At 41.8% G+C, this 26,065-nt stretch overlaps 1 long non-coding RNA gene and 2 gene segments (V, D, J or C); all 3 read left to right on the top strand.

Annotated features, from left to right (window-relative positions):
• Positions 1-6,067: 6,067 nt before the first annotated feature.
• Positions 6,068-7,779, top strand: LOC307027816 (T cell receptor beta variable 29-1-like). The segment is given in 2 exons: positions 6,068-6,314; positions 6,419-7,779.
• Positions 7,780-11,049: 3,270 nt separating this feature from the next.
• On the top strand, positions 11,050-12,393 carry LOC307027817 (T cell receptor beta variable 10-3-like). The segment is given in 2 exons: positions 11,050-11,818; positions 11,923-12,393.
• Positions 12,394-21,785: 9,392 nt separating this feature from the next.
• On the top strand, positions 21,786-24,792 carry LOC307027819. The gene is made up of 3 exons (XR_013804772.1): positions 21,786-22,209; positions 22,322-22,806; positions 22,902-24,792. It is a non-coding gene; the product is annotated as an uncharacterized lncRNA (long non-coding RNA).
• Positions 24,793-26,065: the final 1,273 nt, after the last annotated feature.

The following is a 26,065-nucleotide window of genomic DNA, read 5'->3' as shown; positions in this document are numbered from 1 at the left end:
TTTAGGAAAACGTTTGAACATTATGCAGGGAGGTTAGAAGACACATGGCTTATTAAGAAAACAAATATTTACTTTAAAAATAATAAGATTGCATAGTAATATAAAATAATCTGATCCAGTTACTAAACTTAAACATACTGTATGACTGTATCAAGTCTGCGTGAATAAGTGAATAAGATGATGTGCAGGTCAGAGGATAATACATCAAATTGTCAATTGGAGTTTTATTTCCTGATTATTTAATTGTTGGTAACACAAAAGATTTCAAGTTTCAAAATCATGTGACACAAGCTACCACAAAGGAAAACCTTTCATGGTCTACCTTCAAATGTTTTACTCACTGAATGCTCTAGCACCTATGTCTAGCACAGTGGTTTTCAAACTGTGGGGCCCCTGGTGGGTCGCGGAGGTACTGCAGGGGGGACGCCGGAAGATTTTTTGATTTTCTCCTTTTAGCTTTGTTAAGCACCTTGAGATGACGTTGTTTTTAAAGTGTGCTATAAAGATCAAATGTATTATTATTATTAATATTATTATTATTCAATTGGAAACAAACACTGCTCGAAAATATCTCATTGGTCAGAGAGCTGTGGGCATAATGCTGCCTTTTGCAACATCCTACTTGTGTGAGATAGGCTTTTCTTGCTGCCATCAAAACGAAATACAGATCAAAGCTGAACATTGAGAATGAACTGAGAGTGGCAGTCTCAAAACAACAGCCCCGGTTTGAGAAGATCTGCGAGGGAAAGCAAGCACACACAAGTCATTGATAGGCTATGTGTGGAATAGGAATGGTTAAGTGATGTGATCGTTTGCAACCTGCACATTTTCCATAAAGAAATTTGAATTAAAAAATCTACTACTCTAGAAGGCCTGCTAGTTTTAATTAGGCTAAATGAATTCACAGTATCTATTAAAGCACTTTTGTTCAGGTGTAATCCATAATAAAATATACAATTACAGTTGGATCTTTGTATCTTCTTATTATTAGCAGAGAAAATGTAATTTTTTTACAACAATATATAATTAATCCTACCAATATATATGGGAACCGGGTTGGGGGGTCCCGAAAATATTTCCAATTACCCAAGGGGGGCCCCGACTGAAAAAGGTTTGGGAACCACTGCTCTAGCATGTTTTGTTCTCAGCAGCAGAGGGAGACAACAACATTCTCTCTGATAAACAACAGCAACACACGGACACCCCCCTGTCAGTAAACTGTGACAGTGATGTGAACAGGAGGCGAACAGAAAGCTGAGAGTAAAGAGTCTCCTCGAGCTAAACATGATGTTAACTGCCTTCATATTTTGCATCTTTAATCTGGCATGGATAACAGGTTAGATAAAATATTCTTTAAAAAAAGTAAGGCACTGCAAAATGAACGGCTAATATCTTTAATGTTTCCTGTTTGTTCCACAGGTGCCTCAAACAGCGACAGCGTCTTCCAAACGCCTCCGTTCATCATGAAGAGAAGTGGAGAGTCTGTGGACCGGGAGATCAACTGTTCACACAGCATACCAAACTATAATCGCATTCTCTGGTACAAACAAGACCGACATCAAAATATGACGTTTCTGGGATATCTGAATATGAAGTTCCCGTATCCAGAGGACGACGTGAAAGGAAAGATCAGCTTTGATGGAGATGCCAGTATACACTCTCAGTCTGGCCTCAGTGTCTCTAATCTGTCATCAGAGGACAGCGGGGTGTATTTCTGTGCAGCCAGTCAGCACAGTGCTGCAGATTCCCCTCAGCTCAATACAAGAACTCTCCTCCGTCTGTCAGAGACAACAAGCTGAGGCTCAGCACCTGCAGCTTTCAGGATAACATGAACTGTTATCAATGAACCCCCTCAGAGCTACTGACAGCATACTTGAATTCTGCCACTGTGTGAAATACAAATTAGAGATGTCCCGATCCGATCACGTGATTTTGAAAAGATCGGAATCGGGAGGAAAAAAATCGGGGATCAGGATTTATTTTTTTTTTTTTTTAAATACTTTTTTTTAAATTTTGCATTTAATGTTACAAAACAAAAAATGACCATGTTCAAGTCTTAAAGTCATCCTGAGGCCTTAGTTTTGGTTTCAAATTACACAACATCATGTATGTGTTGCTTCTTTGGGGCTTGTTTTCATAGACCTGCTTATTTCTCTCAAATCTGGCAACAGAGTGGGCGCAGTGTCTAATTGTAGCAGTAAGCTAACGAGTACTGATAAGCTTTATTTTGTTTTGATCCAATGCTGCACAACTGAACTGATCCAATGCTGCTGTGAAGGAAAGAAGCTATATCCATGTTGGATAGAATATCCAATTTAAATAAAAAAATAACCTTAAGGGACAACTTGAATGCTTTTTTTTCTCTTAATGCATTGCATAAAGATCGGATCGGGAAAAATCGGTATCGGCAAATTGTCAAAATTAAATGATCGGAATCGGATCGGGAGCAAAAAAAGGTGATCGGGACACCCCTAATACAAATTGTTAAAGCTTTTGTTTTGTTACTTAAGTATCTATTATTGTAAATTATTCATGATAGAATCTAAAAGAAGAGAAAAGTTTTTTTAAAAGACCTTCAAACTGAGGCTTTGATCCCTTTCTATTAGAGAGCTTTGTGAGGCTTCATCATTCTATTTTATATTCAGCTGTTATTTTAAACAATATCAGTCCATCTCTTGACGATACATCATTTCTACATCTTGTAACCGAAATGATTAATCCAGGTTTCTTCAGCTTCTTAGTGTAACTGATGAGCATTAACTTAATATACTACTATTTCTATTTCTGAAATATATTGGACTGTTTATTTCTGTGTCTTAGTTTCCCTTATGTACATTGCCTTGTGTTTTTTATGCTGCTGCAATGCAAACGATTCCCAAATTGGGATCTGGGATATCTACAATGCACTGCAGGGGGACCCCAAACACCACTTGATAAAACACTGAATGCTTTGCTCCAGCTCAGAGGAGGTTATCACAGAGACACTCCCCCCTGCAGCTCTTCATACTTTATGAGTCTCTGCAGTCCCTGTCAGACATCATGGACGTGATCATCTCTAAACACAGCTTCCTCACAGTGTCCATCTTTTTACTGTGGACTACAGGTAATTTACAATAAAATCGACTGTGGACTGGTTTGTAAATATACATTATCATCAACCAATGTTCTTGTGTTTGCTGTTTTTATCATTTATATTGATATTGACGTGATATAAGGAGGATCAACCACTGAAGGTTATTATAGTGTATTTTCTTGTTTCACTCAGGTCTAACTGATGGAAGCGATGTCACCCAGACTGACATGCTGTGGGAAACACAGGGAAAGAGTGCAACCATGAACTGCACACACACAAAGGATGCTAACTACAACCAGATGTACTGGTACAGACAGCTGCCAGGAGAAACTATGGAGCTAATAGTGTTCACACGAAGGGGGATCGAGGATCATGATTTTGGAGAAGTCAACAAAGACAAGTTCTCAGCCACAAAGCCTGACGCTGAGAGCGGGACGTTCACAGTGAAGGATCTGCAGCCAGGAGACAAAGGCTTGTACTTCTGTGCTGTGAGTCAACACAGTGACACACACACAGGAGGAGGCTGAACAAAAACCCCAGATATTTGTCTGTTAGTGATTCTATGTGTCTGCTGTCCTGTAGGGGGACCTCCAGTTTAATCCCAGAATCATTCAGTTCAGAGACGCTCCCAGCTGTTCATCTCTCTGATGTAACCTCACACCTCCATCACACACACTGACTATAACACTGATCACAGCTGCTCTGATTAAACTAACCCTAACCCTGGACTGGAGGCTCTGGAGGTTCTGGAGGTTCTGGATGTTCTGGAGGTTACGACTCAAACACAGAGCTCATGTGTTGATGGTTCTGACAGTAGAGCAGAGACTCACTGGTGGTTCTGGAACATGTGGTTTTGTGTTTGACCCTCACAGGTGTATTGGTGGGAGTGATGTGATCCAGTCCTCTTTGCTTTAAACACTGCAGTCACACAAAGGACGTGAGCTATATCCAAATGTTTTAATGTGGGCTTCAACCGACGATTACTTTTTGTTATGCATTAAACTGCCCATTATTTTCTAGATGAATCGTTTAGTCTTCAAAATGTAAGGAAATAGTAAAAGACAATAAGTCCATAGTAATGTCTTGTTGTCAGTTTATAACCCACACATATTTACTTTATGTGATCTAAGAATTAGATTTGAGAAGCTGAAACATCTAATTTACATTATTTACATAAAACAATGTTTTGTTGATTAGTCATTGCAGCTCTTCTCGTACCATATCTGAATTCTGTAAATCACATGACCATCAGCTTCGTGGTGTAACTGTTCAGCGTTAAAGTAAACAAACTGTGATGTACTTCAGGGGGACCCCCAGTACCTCCTATACCAGGCCTATTCAACTGACGGCCCGCGGGCCAGATGCGGCCCAGAACCAACTCCCGAGTGGCCCAGCCTCCCGTAGCCAAATTCCTACACTAGTACAGACCATGAACGCAACACTCCGCGTTTCATAGAAACCACCAAACCACAACGCAGCACGTTTTTTGAAAGTGCATCTAGTGGTGCTAGTAACGGTGGTCCTATGATAGCAACTCTAAAACATGTCTCTCTCAACTCTGAAGCGTAAACAGAGACAAAACGGTCATTGATCTTGTGGAGCAGATCCAAGTCAAGCTGAACCTTTTCGCGACCGACTTGAGCACGGGTCGGATGCTGCATTTTCCGACGCTCCCCAAACACATCACATCTCCGGCACAAATCACGGATGTGATGACAGATTTCATTGCCAGGTTGAAAGAGAACTTTGCCGGTCGATTGGATGGACTTGCTCTGCCCACAGAGGTGATGATGGGCTTTGCCAGAGACCCCTTCACTGTTGCAATAGAGGGGGACGTATCAACCAGAGCAAAGGAAGTGGTCCCCTCCCTTGCATCAACAAGGGGAAATATACACTGGAACTTATTGACATGCAGCGCACTAACGGACCAGCAAAGTTTTGGAGTGATGTCAAAAAACAGCAGTTCCCTAACGTTCAGAAAGTAGCGATCTGTGTGCTCAGTATGTTTGGATCAACATACACATGTGAATCAAGCTTTTCACACATGAACTCAATCAAAAGTAGCACTCGCTGCTCCCTGACTGACAGCACTCTTCACCAATGTCTTAGGATTGCATTGACAACCTATGAGCCAAAAATCACTGCTCTTGTTCAAAACTAAAATGTCCCTGCCTTCTCTCATTGAGAAAGTCAGCGATGACAAATCACAAATGAGGTGATAGTAAGCACCTAGTTTACTATAGTAGACGTGTTGTGTGGTATTCATTCATATAGTTACCCGTATCCCTTGTTATGGGTTTGTGCACTGAAGGGTTTGACTGTTCTTTCTGTATTCATTTAAAATGCACTTTGTAATGTGTCTGGGTCAAATGTGACCAAAACGTATGATTTTTTTGTTGTTACTTGAAAGTGAAAAAATAGTATTGCTACAGTACTACCTCTTTGTGTTGCATTGGAGCTCTTTAGCTGTTTTTTTTTTGGATGTGAGGACATTTATTAAGACTGCTATTATTGTATTCAGTAAATGCACTTTGTGATGTGCCTGGTTCAAAAAACATAACCTGAATATTTGACTTCTAAAGCAAAAAAATGTAATGCTACAACTGTGCACTTTTTTTCAGATTCTGTTAAATTAATGCTAATTTGTTTTGTTTTTATGCACTTTTTGACGTACCTTTGTTAGATGAACAATGAATAAAAATTGCATGTTTTTCATCGCAGTAATATGTGTTGGTTTAAAATGTGTCACTACCTACCTGCTTTTTACAGGCCGCTGAATGTCTGGCCCAGCTGAATTTTGTAGTTATAAAATCTGGCCCAACTGAATGTTTAGTTGAATAGCCCTGTCCTATACTACCACCTTTACTTTGTGAAATACTGAGTCCTACCTCACAGGATGTGATCACATGATGCAGGGACACTCCCCCCTGCAGCTCTACTCGTACCATATCTGAATTCTGTAAATCACATGACCCTCAGCTTCGTGGTGTAACTGTTCAGCGTTAAAGTAAACAAACTGTGATGTACTTCAGGGGGACCCCCAGTACCTCCTATACTACCACCTTTACTTTGTGAAATACTGAGTCCTGCCTCACAGGATGTGATCACATGATGCAGGGACACTCCCCCCTGCAGCTCTTCATACTTTATGAGTCTCTGCAGTCCCTGTCAGACATCATGGACGTGATCATCTTTAAACACAGCTTCCTCACAGTGTCCATCTTTTTACTGTGGACTACAGGTAATACTGTGCACTGCTTTACTCATCAATATCAGCTCATGTCCATGTGTTATGCTTATTAAGGTGTTGTAGTTCACTTAGGTGCTGTTTTTGTCGACACTCAGGTCTAACTGATGGAAGCGATGTCACCCAGACTGACATGCTGTGGGAAACACAGGGAAAGAGTGCAACCATGAACTGCACACACAAAAAGGATGCTACCTACTCTCAGATGTACTGGTACAGACAGCTGCCAGGAGAAACTATGGAGCTAATCGTGTTCACAACACCAATGAACATAGATAATCCTGATTTTGGAAAAGTCACCAAAGACAAGTTCTCAGCCACAAAGCCTGACGCTGAGAGCGGGACGTTCACAGTGAAGGATCTGCAGCCAGGAGACAAAGGCTTGTACTTCTGTGCTGTGAGTCAACACAGTGACACACACACAGGAGGAGGCTGAACAAAAACCCCAGATATTTGTCTGTTAGTGATTCTATGTGTCTGCTGTCCTGTAGGGGGACCTCCAGTTTAATCACAGAATCATTCAGTTCAGAGACGCTCCCAGCTGTTCATCTCTCTGTTGTAACCTCACACCTCCATCACACACACTGACTATAACACTGATCACAGCTGCTCTGATTAAACTAACCCTAACCCTAGAGCGCATGTGTCAAACTCAAGGCCCGCGGGCCGAATCCGGCCGGTCTACCATTTTGATCAGGCCCGTATATCAATTTATAATCACCAATACAATGTGGCCCGCTTAAATGTATGATTCTGTTCTGGCGCACGAAGAGTAAGATACGCAAATGACGTTGTTGTTGGTACCTGATTGGCTCAGGCAGAATGCTCTCAATTGCTATGGCCAATTGCGTGTCTTACAGCGGAGCCTACGTAGCAGCCAACACAGAAGCATTAACGGTATGCGAATGTCAACTAGCCCGCACCTGTCAGCTAGTAACACAGAGAATGTCAAAAAAAAGGAAGATTGATGTTGAAGGGAGGCTATTTCAAGAGAGGTGGGAGATAGAATACTCCTTTACTGAGTATAAAGAGAGGCCTGTGTGTCTTATTTGCAATGAGACGAAAGCCGAGTTCAAAGAATATAATTTGCGTCGTCATTTTGAGACGGCCCACCAGCAGCAATATGCCACCATGGGCAGAGAACAGAGGCTTCAGAAAGTCACGGAGCTCAAAAAAGGCAGGCAACAACAGCAAAGTATGTTTCATAGGGCCACATCTTTAACAGATGGAGCTGTAAAGGCAAGTTTCATCATAGCAGAGGAAATCGCTAAGTCAGGGAGGCCATTCACCGAGGGGGACTTTCTAAAAAACTGTATGCTTAAAGTTTGTGACATCGTCTGCCCCGCCAATAAACAAAACTTTGCCAATGTCAGTCTGACAAGAAATACCATAGCCAGCCGTGTGGATGAGCCCTCTGACGATTTGCAATCACAGCTCAAAGATAAAGCAAAATCATTTGTAAACTTCTCAATTGCTGTGGATGAAAGTACGGATATATCAGACACGGCTCAGCTGGCAATTTACATCTGCAGAGTGGATGCACAGTTGTTTGTTACTGAGGAGCTTTTGGACTTAAAACCGATGCACGGAACAACCACCGGCCAGGATATTTTCAAAAAGGTGGATGAGTGCATCAGTGGAACCGGCTTACCATGGAATAAACTGACGACCGATGGGGCGCCTGCTATGTGTGGGCAAAGGAGTAGACTGGTAGCAAAGGTGCGAGAGAAGATGAAGGAGACGGGAGGAGAGCTGACTGCTTACCACTGCATTATTCATCAGGAGGCCCTGTGTGGAAAAGTGCTAGGTATGGAACATGTCATGACAGTGGTTATGAAAACGGTGAATTTCATCCGAGCACGGGGCTTGAACCACCGCCAGTTCAGGGCACTTTTGGAGGAGAGAAATTCGGAGTATGAAGATGTGCCATACCACACAGAAGTACGCTGGTTAAGCCGTGGCAAGGTGTTGCACAGATTTTATGAGGTGCGTGAGGATATTGCTAGTTTCATGGCTATGAAGGGGAAAGCTGTCCCCGAGCTGGCCGATGAAAAGTGGATACATGACTTGGATTTTATGTGTGACATAACGCACCATCTCAACGCACTGAATGTGAAACTGCGGGGACGCAAACAGCTGATCACGGACATGCACGATGCAGTGAAAGCCTTTCGGACAAAACTGCGCTTGTGGGAGAACCAAATGCAGCAGGGAAACTAGGTTCACTTCCCGACCTGTCAGTCTGCTGCAGACAACCTCAACACTGCTTTCCCGAATGAGACATGCGCAGAAAAAGTGAAAACACTCAAAGCCGAAATTCGAAAAAGGCGATTTTCTGACTTTGAGACCCAGAAATTCAGGTTTGACCTTTTTACAAATCCATTTTCTGTTGATGTGGAAAGCGCCCCAGATAACTTACAGTTAGAACTAATAGAACTACAATGCAATGGGCCACTAAAGGCCAAGTTTGACTCTGTTGGGGCAGGTGAGTTTGCTACATTCATCCCAAGCATAGTGCCACAGCTCCGCCTTCAGTGTGCCCGTGTCCTGAGCATGTTCGGGAGCACATATTTGTGTGAGCAGATGTTCTCTCTGATGAAGATCAACAATGTTTTCATATTGTCGTCGTATTCAGGCCTGTGCAACAGGTTCTCAGTTGGCTGTATGCGAGCCAGAAAGCATTATTTTTGCTTTACTAAATGCTATGATTGCCAAGCAATGTGTTTAAATATATATGGGAAGGCTAGTAGTACATGTAAGGGAAACTTCTGTGTAGCAATGCAGTGGGAGTCACCGACTCATGAAGGAGACACGGGAAGAGCAGGAGCTTTGATGTCAAACACTGATGGGTTACTATAGGAGCTTCGGCCGGAGGATTCACATCACAAGTCACAGCAGTCACGGTCTGACACGTCAATTCTGAAGAACTCTACCCCAGACCCATGTATCTAGCTAGTTCAGAGAGAATAATCAACATGCTGCATAACAAGATAGAATCATAACACCTCTATCAGCTGACGCCAACAGGCAGGAACAGGGAGACAGAACACTGAGAGCACAGCAGCCCAGGTTACAGGTGCGTGTGCTCAGTCAGGACAGAACTGATAAACTGGGTCAAAGTTATGGACCTTGGAAAACATTTCCCCAACCGTACATACAACAATACATGGAAAGATATGTTTTTATGTTGTTTATTGAATAAAAAAGGCATGTCAGTAAAGCATATGTCCGGCCCTTAATGTGATTCCAATTTCCCAGAGTGGCCCTTTGTGAAAATGAGTTTGACACCCCTGCCCTAGAGGTTCTGGAGGTTCTGGATGTTACGACTCAAATACAGAGCTCATGTGTTGATGGTTCTGACAGTAGAGCAGAGACTCACTGGTGGTTCTGGAACATGTGGTTTTGTGTTTGACCCTCACAGGTGTATTGGTGGGAGTGATGTGATCCAGTCTTCTTTGCTTTAAACACTGCAGTCACACAAAGGACGTGAGCTATATCCAGATGTTTTAATGTGGGCTTCAACCGACGATTACTTTTTGTTATGCATTAAACTGCCCATTATTTTCTAGATGAAAATGTTTAGTATTCAAAATGTCAGGGAAATAGTAAAAGTCCATAAGTCCATAGTAATGTCTTGTTTTCAGTTTATAACCCACACATATTTACTTTATGTGATCTAAAGATTAGATTTGAGAAGCTGAAACATCTAATTTACATTGATTACATAAAAACACATGTTGTTGATTAGTCATTGCAGCTCTACTCGTACCATATCTGAATTCTGTAAATCACATGACCATCAGCTTCGTGGTGTAACTGTTCAGCGTTAAAGTAAACAAACTGTGATGTACTTCAGGGGGACCCCCAGTACCTCCTATACTACCACCTTTACTTTGTGAAATACTGAGTCCTACCTCACAGGATGTGATCACATGATGCAGGGACACTCCCCCCTGCAGCTCTTCATACTTTATGAGTCTCTGCAGTCCCTGTCAGACATCATGGATGTGATCATCTTTAAACACAGCTTCCTCACAGTGTCCATCTTTTTACTGTGGACTACAGGTAATACTGTGCACTGCTTTACTCATCAATATCAGCTAATGTCCATGTGTTATGCTAATTAAGGTGTTGTAGTTTATTAAGGTGCTGTTTTTGTCGACACTCAGGTCTAACTGATGGAAGCGATATCACCCAGACTGACATGCTGTGGGAAACACAGGGAAAGAGTGCAACCATGAACTGCACACACACAAAGGGTGCTAGCTACAACCAGATGTACTGGTACAGACAGCGGCCAGGAGAAACTATGGAGCTAATCGTGCTCACACAATGGGGGATCGAGGATCATGATTTTGGAGAATTCATCAAAGACAAGTTCTCAGCCACAAAGCCTGACGCTGAGAGCGGGACGTTCACAGTGAAGGATCTGCAGCCAGGAGACAAAGGCTTGTACTTCTGTGCTGTGAGTCAACACAGTGACACACACACAGGAGGAGGCTGAACAAAAACCCCAGATACTTGTCTGTTAGTGATTCTATGTGTCTGCTGTCCTGTAGGGGGACCTCCAGTTTAATCACAGAATCATTCATAATCACAGAATCATTCAGTTCAGAGACGCTCCCAGCTGTTCATCTCTCTGTTGTAACCTCACACCTCCATCACACACACTGACTATAACACTGATCCCAGCTGCTCTGATTAAACTAACCCTAACCCTGGACTGGAGGTTCTGGAGGTTCTGGAGGTTCTGGAGGTTACGACTCAAATACAGAGCTCATGTGTTGATGGTTCTGACAGTAGAGCAGAGACTCACTGGTGGTTCTGGAACATGTGGTTTTGTGTTTGACCCTCACAGGTGTATTGGTGGGAGTGATGTGATCCAGTCCTCTTTGCTTTAAACACTGCAGTCACACAAAGGACGTGAGCTATATCCAAATGTTTTAATGTGGGCTTCAACCGACGATTACTTTTTGTTATGCATTAAACTGCCCATTATTTTCTAGATTAATAGTTTAGTCTTCAAAATGTCAGGAAATAGTAAAAGTCCATAAGTCCATAGTAATGTCTTGTTGTCAGTTTATAACCCACACATATTTACTTTATGTGATCTAAAAATTAGATTTGTGGCTAAAACATCTAATTTACATTATTTACATACAAAAATGTTTTGTTGCTTAGTCATTGCAGCTCTACTCGTACCATATCTGAATTCTGTAAATCACATGACCATCAGCTTCGTGGTGTAACTGTTCAGCGTTAAAGTAAACAAACTGTGATGTACTTCAGGGGGACCCCCAGTACCTCCTATACTACCACCTTTACTTTGTGAAATACTGAGTCCTACCTCACAGGATGTGATCACATGATGCAGGGACACTCCCCCCTGCAGCTCTTCATACTTTATGAGTCTCTGCAGTCCCTGTCAGACATCATGGATGTGATCATCTTTAAACACAGCTTCCTCACAGTGTCCATCTTTTTACTGTGGACTACAGGTAATACTGTGCACTGCTTTACTCATCAATATCAGCTAATGTCCATGTGTTATGCTAATTAAGGTGTTGTAGTTCACTAAGGTGCTGTTTTTGTCGACACTCAGGTCTAACTGATGGAAGCGATGTCACCCAGACTGACATGCTGTGGGAAACACAGGGAAAGAGTGCAACCATGAACTGCAGACACACAAAGGATGCTACCTACTCCCAGATGTACTGGTACAGACAGCGGCCAGGAGAAACTATGGAGCTAATCGTGTACACACTATTGGGGATCAAGGATCATGATTTTGGAGAAGTCACCAAAGACAAGTTCTCAGCCACAAAGCCTGACGCTGAGAGCGGGACGTTCACAGTGAAGGATCTGCAGCCAGGAGACAAAGGCTTGTACTTCTGTGCTGTGAGTCAACACAGTGACACACACACAGGAGGAGGCTGAACAAAAACCCCTCTGTTGGTGTCACATGAATAAAAGAGATCAGTGAGTTCAATCATCTGCAGGTGGAGCTCGACACTGCAGACTGGTTTTTAGTATGCAGTGTCATTAGTGACTTGTTGTCAAAGTGAATGAGAAATCTCAGGCAATACATAGACATTGTTCTCCAGGCTGCTAATGAGCATGTTCCCGGATGTTTGTAGAATTTCATTCAGTTCAGAGCTTATTTTTTATCATCATGTGAACAGTGACATTTATAGACATATACTTGTCAATTGTGTTTTTTGTATTAAATTGTTTTTAATTTGCCTTTGTGACTCTTTTCCTCTCACCTGTTTGACAGCTCAATGTCTGTAGTGTGTTTTGTGACTGAGTTTAGAATATAGACCATCGCCTCCGTGTTTAATGTCAAAGTTATGTGAAGTGCACCTCGGAACAAGAGCACAAGGAAAATGTTAGTTGTTAATATAATATTTAGTTACATTATGTTTGACTACTAACTAATGTTTGAGCTAGAGAGCAGGACTTTTACATGTTGACATATAAATGTATGTCCATTACATTCTCGACGGGGGGATATTGATGGATCAACAACAGCGAAGAGTAAGATGGAAGGTGTGGCAGGACACCCTGAGGTTTTTCTGAAGTGGGTGATCCAGATTAATGAAGAGATTTAGCATTCAGAGGAAGTTTTAAAGTAAAGAAGTGGCTGTAAAGGAGATGCAGCGAGCTCACCTGCAGACATACTGTTCGTACGTCATAAGCATCAGCATTGTTGGTGTGATTCCTCTCGCTGCCAGAGAGACAAAGATTATTCAAGACAATTGTAGACGTATTTCTCCGATCTTCATTTATTTAATTTGTATTATTTATGTTTTGCATTTTATTTATTTATTAATTCCTTTCTGATCAATTATTTTCAATCGTTGGTTTGTAAAACACCATTTCTTTTTGTATTGATGATGTCAGCTCTCATCGTCACCGTTTGTCTGCTCTGTGCTGCAGGTTTTATACATTATACATATCTTTCAATTAGTTATGTCAGAAAAGTCTTTACGCTTGTCCTCTGCTGTTCACTCTGAATCCATTGCTTCATGGTTTGGTGGTATCATTTTATTCTTTAACAGATTAAATAATCATTGAGCTGATAAAATGTCAGAAAATAATGAAAATAATCATTTATCAATCCGCAGAGCCCAAAGGGACACTTGTTCTCTGCTGGTTTTCAAAGCAAACTTGTTAGAAAAATATCACTTGTCACCGGCTTGATCTTCAATATCAGGATCCATGGATTTATTATCCTTGCAAGAATGGAAGTAGTCATCACACACAGGGCTGCGCGGGACAAATAGTTCCCAGAACAGTGTCTTTCAGATGCTTATATACAAGAGAGGGAGTTACAGTCAACAAGATGGAAGAATACTGGTTCAAAGCAGTATGCTGACATTAGTAAAGATTAGCTAAGGCCTGCGTAAGCAATAAACATGACAGTCATATATCTCTCTCTCTAGAGCACATGAGTCAAACTCAAGGCCCGGGGGCCAAATCAGGCCCTTGGTGGATTTAATTTCGGCCCGCAGGATAATTTCTAATTCCTATTAGATCTGGCCCGTCGGTATATTGCACGCACACCTTCACTCCATCCTGAGGGTCTCCTCAGCTCAGAGCCTGAGCCCAAACATTGATGACCTTGCACCCAAGATGAGATGCCAAGTATCTGAACTAGCATCAGAGAGCAGCACACTGAGTTTAATGGATGTTTCCTTCTGCACTTTCTCTCTCACGACAACAGGGCATGTTTGGTTTCTCTTTGAGGGAAATAGTTTTGTTGAAGCTGTTGTTGGCCTGTGGGAAAATGTAATCATAAGAAATGACTCTGGAAAAGCTGCAGATAGAGCCATAAGAAATGAATGAACTGATTATTTAATGTTTAATGTTGTTTTTATAGGCAATCATTGAAGCTTTGTTAGTTCCAGGTTTAATATGTGCAATAAGTTCATTTCAATAAGTTCTGCAATAAACATTGAACCGGTCCGGCCCTCGACTAGTACCCATTTTTTTATTTTGGCCCACTGTGTATTTGAGTTAGACACCCCTGCTCTAGGGGATGTGTCATCATGCCAGTCTTAGGAACATAGCTATCATAACTTCAACACAGTGTCTGATGAGCGTCGTCTATGTAGTCAGACATCCGGCTACGTACACAGCTACGTAGGGCCTCTGTTATCATGTGCTACTCTGATATAGAAGGAATATTCAGTATTTTCCCAACAAAACATATTCAGACCAAGTATTTGAAAAAAGAAAAGCAGTCTTGAGATTCCAGAAGCGGGAACCAGTACATGATTTTTTTCGTCTTGATAAGTTGTATTGCCATCTACATTATATATTCAAGATGAACGTGCCACATGTCTGTCTCCTCCCCTCTAAGTTGACTCTGGTTGTGTTCAGTCGGTCTGAGAGAGGAGGGTGAAGACATCATGATCAGAGACATCCTCAGCATCTCCCTGCTGCTGCTCCTGCTCTCCTGTACGGTTCTATGCAAACTCTTTGCTGGAGGTTTAATCTTTTGTAAACATTTCTGTGTTCCTAAAGCTTTTCTCTTTAAATGCAGGTCCTTCACTGAGCAGGGAAGTCTCGCAGGATCCATCATCGATATTAGGAAGTCCTGACACTCCAGCAAAAATCAGCTGCAGCCATTCAATCAGTTCATACGATGTGATCCTGTGGTACCAGCAGCCGACGGGCCACTCACACCTCAACCTCATTGGACATGTTTATTCTACTATTCCATCCATTGAGGATGCATTCAAAGGGCATTTCGAAGTGAGTGGAGACGGCTCAGTGAAGTCTGAACTCCATGTGCTGAAGCTCAGACAGCCAGAAGACAGCGCCATGTATTTCTGTGCAGCTAGTCGACACAGTGACTCAGAGTCGATCTCGCTGCGGCAAAAACCCTCTCTGATAATCAGCCTCATGAAATCACTCTGATGAACGACACACCTGCATCACACTGTGGCAGGAAGTCACCACGATACCATCAGCATACCAGTGGAAACCAACAATATGACACTAGGTATTCTCTCATTATTGATTAAACTGCCAATTATTTCATTTAGTAAAACATTTAGATTCCTGATCCTTAAAGTCCAAGGGGAAGTCTTTAGATGCCTTGTTTTGTCAGTCCAAAATAGAGGTGCAAATTGCTATACGCTGAGTGACAACTTTGGAGGGAGTGGACAATTTATGCATTAGTATTATTTGATGGAATATATTTAGACTGGGCTTCTCTGCAGCATTACAAAACTTTATTCAAAATGCCATTTTGCCTATAACAAACTCTTTAAAGATGTGAATACAGTTGCAGATTCGTTGCTTTGTTGATTGATTTATCCACTGCAGACTTGGGACCGCCCATAACGTCGACCCCTCCTACTTCCTTTTCACATCCATAACTAAGTTCAGTCAGCATTTTAGTTTTGATTTCATCTGCGTTAGGATCATGGTTAGACTCCTTGTACTTTTAGCAGCTTTGCCGTTCTGCTTAACAGGTAATGTTAAACTAACTCGTAAAAGGAACCAGAATTCACGTTTATCTCAAAGTTGTTGGTTTAAAAGGTTTCTCGAGAACTTGCCCTGGTTGCTGTTGTCTTTTTGTTTTAATTAAGTCTGATAACTATGTGACTCCACTACCTCCTCTGTCTCTCAACGTCATGTTTTGCAGTCATACTCTTGTTTCCTCTTTATTTGTACCATAAATAACAAAATAAATATGTGTTTCAGAACCGTCAGAGAACAGCGTTCATCAGAATCCCACGGCGCTGATCAAACACCTTGGAGAAGACGTCCTGATAACGTGCAGCCATTCAAGCACACGCTTTGATCAGATCCAGTGGTATAAACAGTCTGCTAGGGGAAATTACATGGTGCTACTCGGCGATGTACGATTCACTAATCCAACTGTTGAAGCTCAATTTAAAGGCACTTATAACGTGAGTGGTGATGGGCAAAGTCTGGCACATCTTCATATTCCAAAGACACGTCGATCTGAGGACAGCGCAGTTTATTTCTGTGCTGCCAGCGAAGCACAGTGCTGCACATACTCTGCGTCTTCAACAAAAACTCCCTGTAATGCAGCCGGATACACGATGTGGAATTACCACATGAATAAGGAATACACCACATAGTGAGTGACTGATATCAGACAGCTGGCTCACTATAAGGCAGTCGGACAGAGGGAAAGACAAAGAAAACATTTTTTATTTTTAGTAAGACATACATTTTTAAATATATTATTTTAAGTTTTTTGGAGAGTGCTGTGTATTTTTATGCTGTCAGCAAACTGGTTGACATTACATTTGAATGTTTCTGTCACTCCAGTAGGTGGCGCTGTAGCTCCAGAAATACTCTCTTGTGAAACACATGAAGCAGTATGAAATATAAAGTAGCTAGGGAATATATGAAAGGGGGATGTTGATAAAGAGTCGACAGCATCAGAGCCACGCAGTGCGTTCACTCAGAGGACAAGATGCCAACATTATTCTTTTTATCCTGGCTCATTGGTAAAATATTTAACCATTCAGAAATAACACTATCTATAGATCCTGCATTGATTTGATGATTTCTTTCTTTTTTTTAGGCATTTGTGTGGGTCTTGATGTGCGTCAGTCTCCCTCTGAGCTCATCAAACCACCTGGAGACAGAGTGCAGATCTCCTGCAGCCATGATAAAACGGACTACACATTTATGCTCTGGTACCAGCGCTCACCTGGAGACACAGCTCTGAAACTCATCGGGTATTTGAATTACCAAGATGCCACAATGGAGGAGCTGTTTAAAGATGATTTTGTCATGTCTGGAGATCTGAGTGGGACTACAGCAAAGAATGCCTCTCTAATAGTCAACGCTGTGAAACCAGAGCACGGTGCAGTTTACTTCTGTGCAGCCAGCAAAGCACAGTGACTGTAGCTTCCTTCTCCTTAATACAAAAACTTCCAACCCTTATCAGTAGTTATGGTTGTCGATGACACATTCAACAGTCCCCTCCCAGTCAGCTGCATTCATCACTTCCTTTTCCTCTTCAAACCTCACTCACTCAGTGGAGGAATCTGCAGACCTCCATCACACTCAGTGATGTAAGATCCCAGAGACCATATCTAAAATTCATCAGTCAGCCTTACAAGTCATAATGATCGGCTTTCTCCTCTTCTGTTGTCTGGCAGGTGAACAAATATAACCAGCATGGGTTGAATCATGGGTTTCTCATTATCTATGATTTTGTAACAATGTTTGTTTTATGTTCTTTATCCAGGTGTTAGTCTGGGTCTTGATGTGCGTCAGTCTCCCTCTGAGCTCATTAAATCTCCTGGAGACAAAGTGCAGATCTCCTGCAGCCACGATGAAACGGACTACAGGGTGATTCTCTGGTACCAGCGCTCACCTGGAGACACAGCTCTGAAACTCATCGGGTATTTGAATTATAAAGATGCCACAATGGAGGAGCTGTATAAAGATGATTTTGTCATCTCTGGAGATCTGACTGGGAATACAGCAAAGAATGCCTCTCTAATAGTCAACGCTGTGAAACCAGAGCACGGTGCAGTTTACTTCTGTGCAGCCAGCAAAGCACAGTGACTGTAGCTTCCTTCTCCTTAATACAAAAACATCAGACCCTCATCAGTAGTTATGGTTGTCGATGACACATTCAACAGTCCCCTCCCAGTCAGCTGTATTCATCACTTCCCTTTCCTCTTCAAACCTCACTCACTCAGTGGAGGCATCTGCAGACCTCCATCACAGACAGTGATGTAAGATCCCAGAGACCATATCTAAAATTCATCATCTTCAGCCTAACAAGTCATAATGATCAGCTTTCTCCTCTTCTGTTGTCTGGCAGGTGAACAAATATAACCAGCATGGGTTGAATCATGGGTTTCTCATTATCTATGATTTTGTAACAATGTTTGTTTTATGTTCTTTATCCAGGTGTTAGTCTGGGTCTTGATGTGCGTCAGTCTCCCTCTGAGCTCAGATCTCCTGCAGCCATGATGAAACGGACTACAGGCTGATTCTCTGGTACCAGCGCTCACCTGGAGACACAGCTCTGAAACTCATCGGCTATTTGAATTTTAAAGATGCCACAATGGAGGAGCCATTTAAAGATGATTTTGTCATCTCTGGAGATCTGAGTGGGACTACAGCAAAGAATGCCTCTCTAATAGTCAACGCTGTGAAACCAGAGCACGGTGCAGTTTACTTCTGTGCAGCCAGCAAAGCACGCTGACAGGAATCCCCTCTGAACTTTACAAAAACTCTGAACCATCTTCTTTCATGAGACGTGGAATAGACTGCTCACGGACACACCTGCATTTGTGGTTGTATTTTGTTTTGATGCAATAATTTCAACATTTTGGTTTATTACAATTTAACAAGGGAAATACGCAGTAACATAATTTAATATCTGATAAAAATGTGTCAAATGCTAAATGTCTTTTAAGGGGGAGGTACGTAGATAAACATAGAAAAATACATCTTACATGAAGCCACTCCTCCTTCCTACATCAGATCTGCTTCCTCCTTAAAATGTGAGTGAGAGTATAGCAGCAGATAATTGTTCTTGACCTAACGATCACTGCATTTCATCCATCACTTCAGAGTCATTCAGTCTCTACAAGATGATTACATTTCTCTTTTGCCATTTCCTCACGGGTAACAACTACTTTACTGTAAAATAAGATGTCCTTTACTTTTCAATTTCCCATCTAAAACCACTAATGTGTCCTCCTCTGTTTACTCTGTTTCTCTGGGGGTTCAGGTCCACCAGTCTCCCTCTGCAGTCATCTGTCTGAGTCAGAACTAAAAATGGAGGAGTTCAGTTATTATGCTCCAAATATCTGGAACAAACTCCCAGAAACCTGCAGGTCCGCTGCAACACTGACTACTTTTAAATCCAGGCTGAAGACTTTTCTTTATGGCGCTGCTTTTAATTGATATATTCATATCTCACACTGCACTGTAAGTGTATTCATGTATTTTTTTTACCTGTGTTTTTCTATATTAGCTTGTTTTATGTTCATTTTTTTAAAACATTTTTTAAATTGCCATTTTATAATGTATTTCCGCTGCTGTTAATGCTCTTAATGTTTTTCATTTTTGTAAAGCACTTTGAATTGCCTTGTGTTGATAGATGCTATTTAATCAGCTTGCCTTGCCTTCACAGCCAGCTGCTGTCGAGGTTCCTGTCATGTGATTTCTACCTCACTTCCTCAGCTGCTGTTTTCATTATCAGTCCAGCCATAAAGCCAGGGTTCGCCTCTCATTACCATCATTGAGAACTAAATCTGCATGTGACAAAGAACCAAAATGATTTGTTACCTACTTTCCTGTTATCTTATAGGTAATGGGAATTATTCTCCGGATGAACTTGTTTTTATATTCAAGCATTAACTCGGTATTTTCTCTCTTTTTGCAGGTGTTCCTCTGGGAGTTCAGGTCCACCAGTCTCCCTCTGCAGTCATCAGAAAGGCTGGAGAAGACGTGCAGCTTTTCTGCACTCACGGACACACTGAGTACAGAGTGATGCTGTGGTACCAGCAGCCCCCCGGGGACAAGGCTCTGGAACTCATTGGATATGGATATTCACAGTTCACAAACGACAGCGTGGAACAACGGTTTAGAAAACATTTTAAATTAGCTGGAGATTTGAGTCAGGATAAAATAAAAAATGGTTCGCTTTCCATAAAGAATCTAAAAGCACTTGAACACACCGCCACCTACTACTGTGCAGCCAGGATGGCACAGTACATCAAACACCCATCTACTCCTCACAAAAACTTCTCCAACCCCCCCCGCCCCCCCCACTCTGAAAGTAGGTTAAAGAGTCAAATGTCTCCCTGTGATCATGAGAGGTCTCATGCAGTTCAGGAAAAGGCAGACTGAATGATAGAAAGTGTTATAGTTTCAAATTATTCTCTGATTTCTCTACATCACTTCCTGTCCCTCCTCCTGATCCACAAAGCTGAGAGACTGAGCTGCTTCTTCACATTCAACATGAAGCCATCTCAATGCATCGTTTCCATCATCACCGTCTTCTGGGTTAAAGGTATTGCACATTAATAAAGCCATTTTGTCTTACTTAGGCCCAAGTTCACCAGTCAAGGTGAAAGATATCAAAGCTCTTGATTTTCCAGTAAATGCAACAGCTCCAAGTGCCAGATAACTTAATGGCATCTTGATCTCTTTCCAGGAGTTTCCCTCAGTAATGACAAAGTGTTTCAGACTCCCTCTGAACTGATAAAGGAACCAAACGGTGAAGCCACGCTGAGTCTGGAGCATCAGATCCAGAGCTACGACTCTATTCTGTGGTATCAGCGCTCAGCAGGAGACACGTCTCTGAAGCTCATCGCCTACATGTATTATGGAACTGCTAACGTGGAGCCGTCGTTCAAAAGCCACTTCAACGTGAGTGGAAATGGAGAGAAAAGAGTTTATCTCCACCTCCTGAAGCTGGGACACCCTGAACACAGCGCAGAGTATTTTGGAGCGGCACGTATACACAGTCATAAAGACAGTGAGGCTCTCAGACAAAAACCAGCTGGAAGATCCAGAAGATAACAAACCACTCAAATCATGTGACTTCTCTTAAACTTGACATTACATAGAGATAGTTTACACCAATTACATGTATACAAAGTAGGGATGTCCCGATCACCTTTTTTTGCTCCCGATCCGATTCCGATCATTTGATTTTGACAATTTGCCGATACCGATTTTTCCCGATCCGATCTTTATGCAATGCATTAAGAGAAAAAAAAGAAAAAAAGCATTCAAGTTGTCCCTTAAGGTTATTTTTTTATTTAAATTGGATATTCTATCCAACATGGATATAGCTTCTTTCTTTCACAGCAGCATTGGATCAGTTCAGTTGTGCAGCATTGGATCAAAACAAAATAAAGCTTTCAGTACTCGTTAGCTTACTGCTACAATTAGACACTGCGCCCTGCCCACTCTGTTGACAGATTTGAGAGAAATAAGCAGGTCTATGAAAACAAGCCCCAAAGAAGCAACACATACATAATGTTCTGTCATTTGAAACCAAAACTAAGGCCTCAGGATGACTTTAAGACTTGAACATGGTCATTTTTGTTTTGTAACATTGAATACAATTTTTTTTTTAAAAGTATTTATAAAAAAAGATTTTTAAAAATTAAAATTATCCCGATCCCCGATTTTTTTTCTCCCGATTCCGATCTTTTGAAAATCACGTGATCGGCTCCGATCCCCGATCACGTGATCGGATCGGGACATCTCTAATACAAAGATGTTTAAACATTATTCTGGACTGACAGCAATTTTTAATTCATTGGGTAGTTTGGTGACTGTCCCCTTGCATCAGGGGTCCAATGTGGAGAAATCACTTTAGAGACTGTCAGCATGTTTACAGCACCTTAAGCTTCATATTCTCAGGAGCCAACGAGGATTAGCTGGTGAATAGTGTTATTGTTTGAGACTGAAACTGGACCTGATGTCATATGTAACTACAAAAACAGGACAGAAAATAGAGATGTGTTGTTTGATAATATTTCACATGATTATGTTGGAGACAACGGATCTCTTACGGCCATGCAAACAGTGACTGCTCAGTAGCTAAATAATGAGAAGTGTGATATTCTCATCAGGTGTTATGGAGCAGGCGGTGTAACCTGTTCATACAAAGACTTTATCAACAACACCTTAGAGCAGGGTCCTGATTCAACCAACAGGTGGAGGCACAGCACATGGTGTGCAGCTTTTATCATGGGGGGATGTGGTGATAAATCAACCCACAGACTCACACTAACCCAGCCCCCTCCCTCTTCACCCTGAGACTTATTTTTCTCAGTGAAATACTTTTCATCACACCAGTGCCAGACCATGTCTTCACCTCTGCAGATCTTTGTTTTCTTCTGTTTTTACTGTAAGTTGATTATCTCACACGTTGTAATGAATTACATAAATGTAGCTGCTAAATATAATTTACATTTTATAACATTTCCATCAATGACATTTACAGTTTTCTTTCTCCACAGGTCAGGCGAGTGCTGTTACATTTCAACCATCTCCTGCTCAGATAGTGACGGAGAGCACTGAGGTCCAGATTAAATGCAGACATGATGATTCTTCCCTTTTAGTAATGCTCTGGTATCAGCATAGAAAAGACAGTCTCTCTATGACCCTCATTGGGTATGAATATGCAACCAGCCAAAACTACGAGGGTCAGTTTGAAAAAGAGTTTGAGCTGACGAGAGAAGACACGCTGAAAGGAGCTCTGATTATACGCTCAGCAAACCTGTCCCACTCGGCTGTGTATTTCTGCGCTGCCAGTACACAGTGATGTGGTGAATGCCACTCCCTCACCAAAACCCTCATCTCTTTCCTGAACACCAGATCTGTGTATTTCCACAGGAGGCGGCGTCTCTACACACCATCAGAGGCAGCAGTGTTTCTCCTGCTACAGCACAACCCTGAAGGATGTCTCCAGCTGTGATAGCATTTCTCCTCTTCTTGCTTTCATGTAAAGAAATGACTTCAAAAAACAGCTATTTATAAGAATGGTTTTATTTTAGGTGGCTACTGTATTAACTCCATTTTCAATATGTTTGTCCACAGACCAAGCTGAGGGTGTGGACTTTGAGCCGTCTCATCCCAGAATAGTCAACGACAAATCCAGGGAAGAAATTAAATGCAGTCATAATGATAACAACATGTATGTCATGCTCTGGTACCAACAAACAGAGAAAGGTCTGATGAATTTGATTGGATATAGCAACAACATTGGCAGTGACCCTATCTCTGAGAAGGAGTTTGAAAAGCGGTTTGAGATAACAAGAGAGGACATAAAAAAAGGAGCCCTGATTATTCCTCGTGGCAGTGCATCAGACTCGGCTGTGTATTTCTGCGCTGCCAGTACACAGTGATGTGGTTTAATGCCACTCCCTCACTAAAAACCCTGCTCCCTTTTTCTCATGTTCCAAAGCTGAAAGGCAGACTGAATTACCGTTCTGACATTACACAGACACAGGATTTTAAATTCAAAATAATGTTGTTCCTCACAGTCAATTCTTAAATGATCATGTTCTTATGATTGAAAGTGTTTCAGACATTTTACCAACATGAAGTTTCTCAATATATACTCTTTAAAAGAGTCCTAATAACCTAGAATTAGGACAGGGAGAACTGCAGAAACGGTTCATGTGAGGAGTCAGAAAAAAACATGAGAAAAAAAACAGTTAATTTTCAAATAAATTCTCAGAACAAAATTTTTTATTTTTCCAACAAATTCAAGAACGCCTAAAAGTAAAATAAACTAGAGAAGATAACATTCACAGCTTTTTACACCTTTAAAACTCAGTGAGCAAAAATAACAGAGCAAGATGAGCAAGTTATATCATAGCTATAGTAAAGTTTGCCATTGAAATGTTACCCATAACAATGCCATGACCGTTGGTTAGCTTAGCCAAACGTAGCTAGCTCATGCAAAGGCACAAATAAAACAAAAACTTACAATAAACAAAGAAGCCATAACCTGTTAGTAAAACTGACAACCAATGTTGATGAGTCCACAACTATTAACGTTTCTACTAAACTAAGCGACCAGTAACGTAAACCAGTGTATATATAAGCCAACCAAATGTAGTAACTGTTAGCTAGCTTAGCAAAACAGAGCTAGCATCTGCAAGGGAGGGCACAAAGGCAAAACCAGGCACGTGCACAGACGGGCTAATTTTGTACGGGCTAATGTTGACCGGGCAACGGCCCGTTTGGCCTTTTTGGCTGACCTGCTCCTCTGGAGAGAGCGAGAGTTTGTTTTTCTTTTTTCTGTTGTGGCCGAATCAACATGATAAGCCCACAATTAGTATTGTAGCGTCTCGCTGCGAGAAACACACTTTGTCAGCTCTGTCATCTGCCGGTGCGTTAAGACCACCTCAGTGTCGGATTTTGGAAACTTGATTTTGAGTTGTCTCATGGCAGTTAGGGTATAAGGGACAAACCAGGGGACTTCCTCTTGATACCGTCGGTTATTTACAAAAAAACACCTAAACATAGCCTACTTGTTGTTATTGTGCTTCTGTGTCTTTTCATCTGTAAACTGCCTCAACGGGAACGCTCGCTCTCTTTTCTTGATCGCCCTCTCACGGGTGAACAGTTCAATGTCCCGCTTCATTGTAGGATTTCTGCCATGTCTCTACTTTAGTTTGACCATCTCTGTTATTAAGTTATCGGATGCTAAATAAATAAGCCATTAGATACTTTACCGTTACTGCGCTCATAAAGAATGATAAGAATAAGAATAATGCGTATTGAACTGGTTTCTTGAATTAGTGAGTTTATTTAAGTTAGAGACCTTATTTTATCTACGGAGATCGGGGGCCTATAATGAGCCAATAAAAAAATTCCCAAACATTTTTTTAATTATTATTTGCTCCGCTAATCAATCACATCGATGGATTCCAGAGATTTTTCTCAAAAATGATGACTCCGTAACAGTCAGTGGGCACCACTTAACAGCCAATCAGAATTAGAATATGTTTCACATGTGATTTATTCAAATTTCGAGTGATTGAGTGACAGATGAAGGTTGTTTATGAGAAAATGTCGGAGAAGAAAAAGTTTGAGAGTGGCGCTCGGAAAAGGAAATTGTTGAGGGAAAAGGAGTTTCGAGACAAGCAGCTATTACAAAAAATGCTGAAGCTTACAGGTTATTTTAAACCTGTAGGCCAGGATGAGGAGGAAGGACAGATTATTTCTATACCGAGCGGCAGCGGTGCCGGCCGCGGGGCCTTGAAGCCAAGTAGGCCGTCTGGTTCTGATAGCGATGGATTAGCAGGAGAGGAAAAACAGAACTCCGTCTGTAGCCACATTCGCAGCTCAACGAGGCTCCCTCCTGTCAGATGGAGGGAGTAAATACAGCGGCAAGCTTTGGGACGGCCTCCCCTCTCTCCGGCAGAAACAGGAAATGCCGTAACTGTATGTAATAACGGTTTCAAATCAGGATCTCTTAGACAAAAAATGTAAATTAATAACTCAAATAAAACTCCAAACATCTTTCATCGTGATCCTTTTTTTGTAAAGCTCTTTTAGTTTTAAACCTGATGTTTATAAGCTTCTTAGTTTTTGCAACAGTCTGTAAATATACACAACTTTATCATAAAATGCACACATTTACCTTTTTCTAGACTAAACACAGGTATGATCCTAAGTTAAAACATATATGAGTTTATCATCAGGTTGTTAACATTGCAGTTTATCAGTGGATGTTTGCTGGAACTACTTGTTAACAGCTTGTTTCCTGACGGACACACACAGCGTGAAGACCGGTCAGGTAGAGAACGGTCTCAAGTCGGCACCAATGCAGACTCGCTGTTTAAGGGCTTAATAGCCCACTCCCCCTCCACACTCGTTGGTTTGGAACAGTCCTCAATATGGCGGACCCTCCGCGTGATCGCGCAAACGGAGGCGTAGGGTGTAGGGGCAGGGTGCGGTTTGGGAATGGGCCTATCTGTTGGAGGAGATGGAGCGGACGACGAGGACTTGCTACGTGGAGGGGGGCCAACGGCAACCGGACAAATACATGAGGGAGGCCCGATACGTCACTCATCTGGAGGAGAGGACCAGGCGCGCGTAGAGCAGAGTGGAGAAGTGCGATCACAGAGCCTGCCGAGGCTATAAATGACTTTGATTTGTTGTTTAAATAGGGGGCCTACAAAGCCCCAGGGCCTGATGGCAGGTTAAGGCGGGCTTGGTTACAATGGTCTGGTCAAACTACATTAGAA

Source organism: Notothenia rossii (genome assembly GCF_949606895.1).
Source record: "Notothenia rossii genome assembly, contig: scaffold_61, whole genome shotgun sequence".
In the NCBI taxonomy this organism is placed as follows: Eukaryota; Metazoa; Chordata; class Actinopteri; order Perciformes; family Nototheniidae; genus Notothenia; species Notothenia rossii.
The sequence above is the reverse complement of the archived record's forward strand: the minus strand, read 5'-3'. Positions and strand labels throughout refer to the sequence as shown.